Source organism: Rissa tridactyla, chromosome 16 (assembly GCF_028500815.1).
Source record: "Rissa tridactyla isolate bRisTri1 chromosome 16, bRisTri1.patW.cur.20221130, whole genome shotgun sequence".
NCBI lineage: Eukaryota > Metazoa > Chordata > Aves > Charadriiformes > Laridae > Rissa > Rissa tridactyla.
Genome location: NC_071481.1, coordinates 2,328,792 through 2,338,925, shown reverse-complemented (window position 1 = coordinate 2,338,925; position 10,134 = coordinate 2,328,792). Strand labels below are relative to the sequence as shown.

The 10,134-nt window shown below is 40.4% G+C and overlaps 1 long non-coding RNA gene across 1 annotated transcript; it reads left to right on the top strand.

Annotated features, from left to right (window-relative positions):
- Positions 1–18: 18 nt before the first annotated feature.
- LOC128918433 (uncharacterized) lies at positions 19–9,220 on the top strand. Its single transcript, XR_008469543.1, has 3 exons — positions 19–268; positions 704–835; positions 9,135–9,220. It is a non-coding gene; the product is annotated as an uncharacterized LOC128918433 (long non-coding RNA).
- Positions 9,221–10,134: the final 914 nt, after the last annotated feature.

Here is a 10,134-nt window from a genome sequence, read left to right as displayed (position 1 = left end):
TGTTGGGCACACAGACCTCGAAAAATCGGTTAAGTAACGGTTAACCTGAGTTTCTACATGTCTTGAACAGATCTGAACCAGGAAAATAGTATTAAGGCATCAGAGTTCATAGATTCACATATGGAATAGATCGGTAGATTTAACCTGAGAAGTGACAGGTACAGCCAGCCACCTCCAACTGTGTTACAGGCTGAAGATGATTCAGTTAGAGCACAGCCAGAGATCTGGGAGGCTCAGTCCAGCTTGCAGCTTTCCTGTATTAACTCAGGTAATTCGTGTTTCTCTGAGTCCATGTCTGTAGTGATGTAATGTCTTTTACTCTATGTAATAACTAACTGTATAACATTAAAAGAGCATTAATGGATTTCTTTTTTGTGTAGGAATGGGGATAAAATCTTAGAAGTGTAAAGTGTTTCGTTGCTAATAGGAACTGTGTAAGCTTCTACACAAGATAGCCCAGCTGAAAAATAAAAATAATAAAAAACAGTAGTCATACTAGAGTGATAGGCATTTCTGCTATGTGATAGGCAGACTAAAATGAGAATGAAATTCAGGAAGAAAGAAATGACAGTGGAAAAGCCAATCACTGTCATGCAGGCTTAACGTTTTCCCATACTGATATTTGTTAAAGCTACTGCAGTACCTAAGAAATATCAGGACAGTTACAAATGGTGTTCTGCCTTTCGTTTTTGTTGCTGTTTAGAAGCTGCTTCCCAGTGAGACGCTGCTGCTTCCAATGAGATTCCAGGAAGCATCCTTTCCTTCTTTGGTCCCACGTCCCCCTTTCCCTCTTTGTCAGGAAAGGCGTTCTCCCAAAAGTTCCAGGCTGAACAAGGTAAGCTGAACAGAGGCAAGAGGCAAATTTAAATCTGAGGATTTTAGGCCTGCTGTGGGAAGAAAGATGGTGATGGCAGCAGACACAGAGCAAAGAATAGCAGGAGGAAGTGCATGTAAATAAAGCAAAAGCGTAGATTGAAAGAGGGGATCTGCCATGTAACTGGTTGAAAATGAGATGTCAGAGGAGGGGTAGAAATTTGATTTCCCACCTGCTGATGCTAATCGAAGAAAACAAACTGAAAAGTATTTCATTTTGGGTTTTTTACTTGCCAGTCTTAATGACTGCTATGAATTATAAGACACAGCACTGATTATCGCCACTTGGCGGCAGCAAACAATATAAAAACCTTACTTTTACAAAATCTGAGGGGCACTGAGAGCGATCAGCTTGAGCTAATGTCTGCAGGCCTCTGTACATATTTCTAGGTATATCTATGTTAATGATTGTTTATGCCACAGGGTTTATTCTTCTGTTCCTGTGATGTTTGAGTTAGTGTTTTATATGTCTTATGACCCCTTGGATACTACTTTGACAATTCTCTGCTCCTAAATCATGCATTGTACCAACAGATTTATTTTATTAGATATGACTTCTGAAACAGCAATCATAAGTGTAGTCTGTTTTTCATGCTGAAGGTGTTGCTGTGTGGCACTGTTAGTACTGTGAGTCACGCATTATAGCATTTGCAAAAGCTTTATTATGGGTGAGCATAAAAAATGGTTATTGTGCAGTAAGGGCCACAAATGAAAGAATATAATAAAGAGAACAGTGAATATTATTACTGCAGATGCTGATTGTAAAAAGCAAAAGGGAAAAACCTTGCTTCTGTAGCAACTATAGCTTGTAGGTGTTTTTGTATTTTGTGGATTTAACTGAAAACTTGATGCTGTAAGATTTTTTGTCATTGTTATCTGTTTAATGCATACCCATTATACCCTATGAGGGCAGGCATGTCAGTGGATGTTTTCATTCTTGCTCTATCTATCTGCTCTATCTCTATCTGTAAATACTTGTGGATTTGAAATTGGCATTCTATAAATCCTTGTGGATGGCAGGGGTTGGAGGGACTTTCGGAGATCATCTAGTCCGACCCCCCTTCCAAAGCAAGTTCACCTAGAACAGGTTGGACAGGAACACATCCCAGCAGGTTTTGAGTATCTCCAGAGAAGGAGACTCCACAACCTTGTCCATTATGTACTTAGTATTCTTCATCTGCATTTTTCCAGAATTAATAACATACAGCATGAAGGTGAAGTATAGAATAGGACCTCTTCTTGGTTCTGCCATGTTGCACAAGATCTTAGCTACTGTTTCCTCCGCTGATACAGAAATCCTACTACTTCTTGCTTGACTTTGGGTCTCGCATAATTTAATAATTAGAATGTTTTGTGATCTTAGAAAAAAGTTCTCATAGAAATGCGAAGAGTAGTCTTTATCATCAGCAGCCTTGACTAGATTTGAGCCAGTGGTCAAGGGATTTGAGCTTTTGGAAGTAGAATGCTTCTACAGAGTATCTTTAGGGATTTCCTTGTAAATGGAGTGCCAGCATGTGTAGTTATCTATTCCCTGTAGAGTCTCATCAAGCTGCACATGCTTAATCTTTACTTACATGGTCCCTGATTCTTGCTGTAAAGTGGGCCTCAGTTTTAACTTTTGCTCTCAGGAAGAAGAGGCTATTATAACAAATTCTAATCCTTTCGCAATTCCACAATCACTAAAGCCTACAAATTGCCTGCCAAACAAACCAAGTGATCTTTTCCTGGGCTGAGGGAAAGAGTAGAGTGTAAAACGCAGGTGCCAGCATTTGCTGGGGAAGAACTGGTACATTATCAACTAATCCGCCTTCTGCTATTTCTGATTTCCTACCCAACAGCTGCAACATTGAATGAGAGCTTCTGCATTTGGGAAGAATTAGAAAGCCTGGTAATGCAGGGTCTCTATTACAGATACAACAGCTCACAGACAGGGAGGAGATTTTTGCTGCCGGTGTAGAATTTGGAGTGCTAGGCATTTTATAGCCTGGAAAAATTGTAATTTTCAGCTGTTGTTATGGAGTAATCGATGAAGAAGAGATGCCATAGTTTCTGCTAGCTTTCTCTCAGAGCCTGATGTAATTGCATGCATGAGCTATTATTTTTTTGAATGTACTTTGAGGCTAAAGCATATGCAGTTTTTATTATAACTTTTTTTTTTATGTCAGCTGATGCTTGCAGATAGTTTTAGTCCTTCTGAAATATCTTTGGTTCTGTAGTGATAGCTCCCGTATCAGATAAGAATGTACAGAATAAATTGTGCCCTGATAGAAAATTGAAACGTTATTATGTTTTAATTATTTTATCTAACCGGTTTTTGCTTTAGGAGTATATGTTGATAATTTTTTGTCCTTGTCAAATAGTCTGTGACTTCACTCAAGGATCAGTATGTCCATTCTGCTAAATGTCATAAGGAAAATGTCCCCAAAGATACCACAGGAGACTGAAGTATGTGTAGTAGAGCATCAGTGAAAGTTCCTGCAGCAAATGAACTGTATGGCGTATCTCCTGTACATCCTAGTGGCAGCAAATGTAATACTGGAAAGAGTAGCTCAATCCTGTTGGCTCACTCAGTATAGTGCTAATCACTGTCATAGTGAAATGGGAAAGTCTGACTATTTTCATCAACATAATGTATTACAATTCAAGCCACAAAATTATGAAAGCTGTGTAAGACTTCCTTGAGCATAGTCAGGAGCATAAAGATGACATGCAGTTTCAATTTGAGAAGTGCAGGCTCATTGCTGTTTCCAGAGAAAGTCAGTTGAGTGCAGACAGTTTTGCAGGCTCTCCCTAATTTAGTTGTAGGTGACATGAGGTGGGCCCATGCCAACCTCATGAAGTTCAACAAGACCAAGTGCAAGGTCCTCCATATGGGTCCGGGCAATCCCAAGCACTGATATAGGCTGGGCAGTGACTGGCTTGAGAGCAGCCCTGAAGAAAAGGACTTGGGTGTGCTGGTGGACGAGAGGCTCCACATGAGCCGTCAGTGTCATGCCGTCCACTAGCAGCCCGGAAAGCCAATCATATCCTGGGCTGCATCAGGAGAAGCGTGGCCAGCAGGTCGAGGGAGGTGATTCTCCCCCTCTACTCCACTCTCGTGAGACCTCACCTGGAGTACTGCATCCAATTCTGGAGCTCCTACTACAAGAGAGATATGGATGTGCTGGAACATGTCCAGAGAAGGGCCACGAGGATGATCAGAGGGCTGGAGCCACCTCTCCTATGAGGACAGACTGGGAGAGTTGGGGTTCTTCAGTCTGGAGAAAAGAAGGCTCCGAGGAGACCTTATAGTGGCCTACCAGTATCTTAAGGGGGCCTACAAGAAAGCTGGGGAGGGACTTTTTAGGATGTTGGGTAGTGGTAGGACTAGAGGGAATGGATTAAAACTAGAGATGGGACGATTCAGATTGGACGTTAGGAAGAAGTTCTTCACCATGAGGGTGGTGGGACACTGGAACAGGTTGCCCAGAGAGGTGGTGGAAGCTCCATACCTGGAAGTTTTTAAGGCCAAGCTGGACGGGGCTCTGAGCAACCTGATCTAGTGGGAGGTGTCCCTGCCCATGGCAGGGGGTTGGAACTAGATGATCTTTAAGGTCCCTTCCAACCCTAACAATTCTATGATTCTATGGTTCTATGATAGTCTTTTCAATGAAAAGTCATTGCCTTTGAAACCTGCTTCCTCTGGTAGCTTACCAGTGCCTGAATTTGTTAATGTGCAGAGTCCAGTGCACAGCTCATATTTTCAATTCAGCCTTCTGTTTTCAAGTATAAGGATAGATCAGTACCTGTGTGGCTGTATATAGAAAATCAAGCCTTGTGACATTTATATGCCGAAATGGGAAGACCTAAAAAGAGGACTAGGGAGACTGGCATGGCATTTGTGGGTACCAGGTTGCCAAGGAGGCATATTGTATTGAAACAGTTGCCTGGGAAACATTTAAAAATACATTGAATGGAAAAGCATATGTGATGTGCCCACAAGTGTTCTGTGTGAATGAAATGCCATGGCTGATGATGGCACCAAGAGACTGTTACTATTACATGTAAAGATGCTGCAAGTGATGGTTTTGTGTTTTTTTTCTTTTGTGGTTTCGTGTTGCTTTTTTTTCTTCACATACCCCTGTTTGTAGGAGGTGCGCCAAAGGAATATTGTTTTGCTCATGGCCAATGTATTAAAGTAAATGTAGAGAAAGTGGTACGTGCAGTCGTCAGCAGCAGCAGCTGGAGATAGTAAGAGTAATTTGACTTCATTTAGGCAACCTAAACCAATTGACAAGAAGCCTACACAATTCCGCCTCAAAAGTAACAGCAGCACTGCTGAAACTCCTACAATATAGAGATAGATAGTTCTCTGACCATTACCACTTTAATTTGTGCTAAGATTGTATTTGGAGGCTCTGACATCATTACAATAGGACTTATACGTAAACATCATATAAAAGGCAAAGAGTTTATGATCAAAGCAGGTCGGACAGCGTATATGAAAAACTGTCTCACTGACATAGGTTTTTGGTTTGGGGCACCCAATTATTGAGAGATGGTACTGTCAAAGAAGAATGATGAAGGAAGGGAACAGTGTCACTGGAAGTAAAATAAACAACTAGATCCACTCTTTTGGTTCACAGAAAGAAAACTTTTTTCCTATGCAGCCAGGAAACAAGGGAGCTAGCATTTGTAATCTATATCCTACCTTGAACAAAGAGGTTCATCTGCTAGTAATTTCCAGATACTACAATGCATCTCCTCTTCACCGAGAGTGACTGGCAAGTGTGAGGCTGGTTAGGATTATAATCTCCCTGCCTAATCCTCCTTTGGAGATTTAGAAACAAATATCCTACTCTTGATTTGCTAGAGGCTTAAGAAGCCTGTTTGGGAGCCCACAGATTTAGCTTGGTCCAGCCTTTATGTGGCAGAGACTGAGAGAGTAAATTTGTTGGAAGAGAGACGCAGTGGAGCAGAGTTCATTTGCTAAGAAGGAAGGTCTAGAGGCCTTTTTGTTAGTAGTAGCTCTGCAAGGATGATTTGCCTTATAGGGAGAAGGCCCCAGGGGCTTAGCTTCTTGAAGATGTTGCCTGTTTGAAGCTGTGAAGTTGCTGTTTACTTGGTAATGTGCGTGCTTTTCCCCAGTGAGGAAGCATTTTGACTGACAGAGGCTCTGCTGACTTTGCTATCATTTTGGCCAGTGAGGGGATGCTTTTTGGCTGGCTATCTACTTTGGGCACAATCTGCTCAAGGGTCTGAGGTAATCCAACAATTGTGTTGGAAAACCATGAATCAGATGAAGTCTTCTGTGTGTCAGTCAAGTCCTAGTATCACTCATCGTTTTTCTGGCCCAGTGTGTGTTTGGTTAAATCAAGTCCTGATGTTCCTAGGCCCTGGGGTTAGTGTAAGAGGGGTGGGGAGAATCTGCCTTTCATCTTCCTCTCACAATTTTGCAATGTGACTGAAAACTGTTGGAGAGAATGTTTCAGATCTCAAACAAAGATTAGGTTTGATGGCATGAAGCCGTGGGTTCTGTGGCCCAGCCTAGAATTCTGCTGAGGGAGTTGTATAATCTCCCCATATTTTAAAGGATTGCAGCTCTGAATTTAGGATCAAATATGGCTTGATGTTTTCGTATTTCTTGCTTGCTTGCTTGGTGGTTTTTTGTTGCTTTTTTTGTGTGTGTGTGTCTCACCGTATTGTAGCCTATAGTGGTTTGAGTTCCTCCTGTTTGCTGTGTATCATGCCTTCATTTGAAATCAATATACTAAAGGGCTCCACCAAAAAAAAAAATAAATTCCGTAAATAATAGCTGTAGTAATTACAGAAGATCACATGTCTTGTTTGTGGGCATGAAACCACAAAACAGTGGGGCAAAATAACCAATACTAGTTAATGTGGTGTGATGGTATCCATAACTAGGATGGTGTATGAAATCAACTTAAAATAGAATGTAATTCAACAGATGAGTATTTATTTATTGCTTCAACAAATGTGGATAGTAGATTTAGTTAGTTTTGCAATTTTTTTAAGGACTAGCTAGCATTTTAGAAAGGAAAATCTAGTAAAACTGAAGGTATAAGCAAAGCTGTGGAGGCAAGTATAAATTTTTCTCTGAAAAGGGTGTATTTTAGTTGCAATCTGGTGGTGTAATAATTTTGTTGCATTATGGAAATGTCTTGGAAATATGCGGTACGTCCCTGCTCCCCTTCCTAAATTCTTTCGTTTTTCATATTCGTTCTACCTCTGTCCTTCACTAATGCTCAAGCTGATAAAAGAAATACAAAATGGGACTAATTTAGACCTGACAGTAAAATACAATTAAATAAATGGCCTATGGAAAAAAAGAAACTATAACTCTCCTGTATCAGACACAGGCTGAGTTTGGTTTATTTATATTTTCTCATACCCACTGAACTGAAACTATCTTGTGGCACTGTCAATGTGAAAGGTCATTCTGCCTGGAATATATCTTGTTATGACAGAACTGCGACACCTAGTTAAAGCTATTAAAGTTAGGTGTTTGCCTTCCTTTGCTGCCAGCTTGCGGCTCCCAGCATCTGTAAATAAAATCCATTTAGACTACTTCAATAAAAACAACTGATGCCTTCCTGACACATCTGAACAATACCGCTATCAAACGGTAACTTCGCGCTACTCTTTCTTTCACGAGTGAGCTTAAAATTGGCTGTTCCCCAAATCCACTTTGCCATTCCTTCAAGTTGTCTGTGCTGCTTGTGTAGAAATTTGCTTGCTCCCTTTTAATCAGTGGAAAGTACTCTGAAAGAGATGTGTAGTAGCTGAAACAACACGTTGTGATGCTGGTTTAGGACAGGAAGTATGCTTAGTTAGCTAAAGTAGTTACTCTGTTTTGTACCACGGACTGTTTCCATTATTGGCCTATTTTTTATTAGTAAATATTTTATATTAGTATTAGTAAATCAGTCCTACCATACTGGCATCAGATGTTTTATCAGAAGATTGTGAGGTAAACTAACAGCTTCAGAGCTCTCTGTGGCTGTTCTGTGCCCGGCATAAAATGAGCTGGTTAGCTTCCGTCCAGATCCCACTGGGCAAGAGTCAACATCATAAAGAGCTGCAAAAAAAATGGCACTGTTAAGCCTTAGTGTCAAAGGAAGAACCGAATCCAGGTCCTTACAAGAAGCTGTTTTGGCCTAATTGGATTGGCTGGACATGATGAGATAAGATCTATGACCAATGCAGCTTCGTAGGCAGAAATGTCAAATATAGATGCATTTAAGTGATAGCTGCCTCATATTCCCTCTAAAACCAAATGAGATTTAGAGGAGCCTGTTTGATGTATTCTGCTGCACAAGGTTCAAAAGGGAGAAGTCATCAGCCTGAAATTGTCATCAGTTCTTTTGCGAGTAGGTTTTGGGTTTTTTTAATTACAGAGAAACTAGAACTGACATCCCCATTTGCTAGTCACATTATTTAGTAAGGGATGGTCATTTTTCTGAAGAGTTTATGTGTTCAGCGATGATTTAATTTAGGAATTAATTCAGGGAATTTCTACTGCCTGTAGTGTGATGCAGTAAGCCAGAATACTTAATTACAGTGGTCCCATCTGGCCTTAAAGTAGCCCTTTCTTACCTTATTTCGTATTTATACCTGTTTATGAGATGGAACACAGGTGCGCAAAAATTAAGTATATTGCCAGAGATAATGCAATACCTGGGAACTGAACTCTGGCCTGTTGTTCACTGGGTCTTTGATAGGCATAAGACTAATCTTCCTTTCAAGCAGTGTTTTCCTCTCAAGGGCTTTCAACACAGTGTCTTTCATCAGCTTTGAATTCACTAGAAAAAATAAAAAGATGGGACATCTTTCTGAAAGTCTTTGCCTAATAGCTCGTGCCTTCCAGAGTATTGATAAACACGAGTGCAAATGTACAGTCTCCTTTGCCCCAAAGACGTGCTCTGGCTTTAGTACCACACTTCTAATGACAAACATTCACCTAGTTTACCATATGCATTCTTTTATCTTAGCTGTTCTCTGTGCATGTTAGGAGATTTATTTCTACTCATAATGTATTTCATGTGTGTTAGTTGTAAATATTGTGCTCATAAATCAGCCTGGACCATCCAGCCCCAAGGATGGAGACAGCTTACAATAGGTCTGTCTGCTTCAGATTGTGAGACTGTACTCATTCTCTGTTTTTTCCATTGCTTGGCTCTGTTTGTGGCATGTTGCCAGTCTCCTGTCTCACATTAACAGGAATATTATATATTACTGAATTTAAAGTGTTTTTCCTTCAGGACTAGAAGAATGTAATGGAGCATGCATCTGGCAGCATGACATTATTCCTATGGTGTGCAGTGTGCCCTCCATACAGAGAATCACCACTGTGGATTTCTGCTTCAGTCCTCTAGGCATGAGGGGTTTTACTGTGTGCACTGAGGTGGGTCTTAGTCCAGGTTGGGAACACATTATGTAAGGGATTGCACGCATATATACATAATGTGTAATGAAAGACTGGTTCTCCTCCCTTCACCAAATTCTCTAAATTAAATACCACAAAAACAGCAAGTCTGGAGTGTAATCCCAGAACCCCCTTTTTTTTTTTTATCCCACTTCTGGAACCAGCTCCATCTGTATTCACACCTAATGACCTCACTTTTTTCATCTGGAAGATGGAAATTTATTATACTTGTCTCATAAGATGTTTTTGGAGAATTTATTAGTTCATAACGTATATCTATAGGACATACCAGTACTACGGAAGTACGTATGAAACTGCCCCAAAGCTAGGATTGTTACCTCTTATTGTCAGATAGTTTCATTTGGCCTCCTCTCCATTTGTCCTCTTGTTGGAAAGCTTGTCTGCTTGGCGGGAACTGCAAGTATTTTCTGCAGTACTCCTGTTAAATTATTACCCTTTTTACTGATTTTAAGGATCTTATGCTCTCAAAATTCCTGCGTTTGCATGAAACAAGGCTGCATTAAATTGCATGGTCTAAAGCAATCAATATTCAATAAGCTTCTGGTATTTTAATTGGCTTGGTTTTGGAAGTCTGAAATGGGCTGAGCTGCAGGTCTAAACTAAACAGTCTGTCATATGAAAAATACTCTGAAGGAGTATATTGCTTCATGGTAGTGCAGCTGAACCCCCCACATTTACTGTAATTAGTGCATATCACACGTGTGCCTATGCTTCCTATCTTATTTATGTATATTTAAATATGTTTCTAGGTACCTGATTCTTTGAGGCCACGTTAAACCAATGTCTTCTGTTGTTTATTCTGGTCTAATAAACAG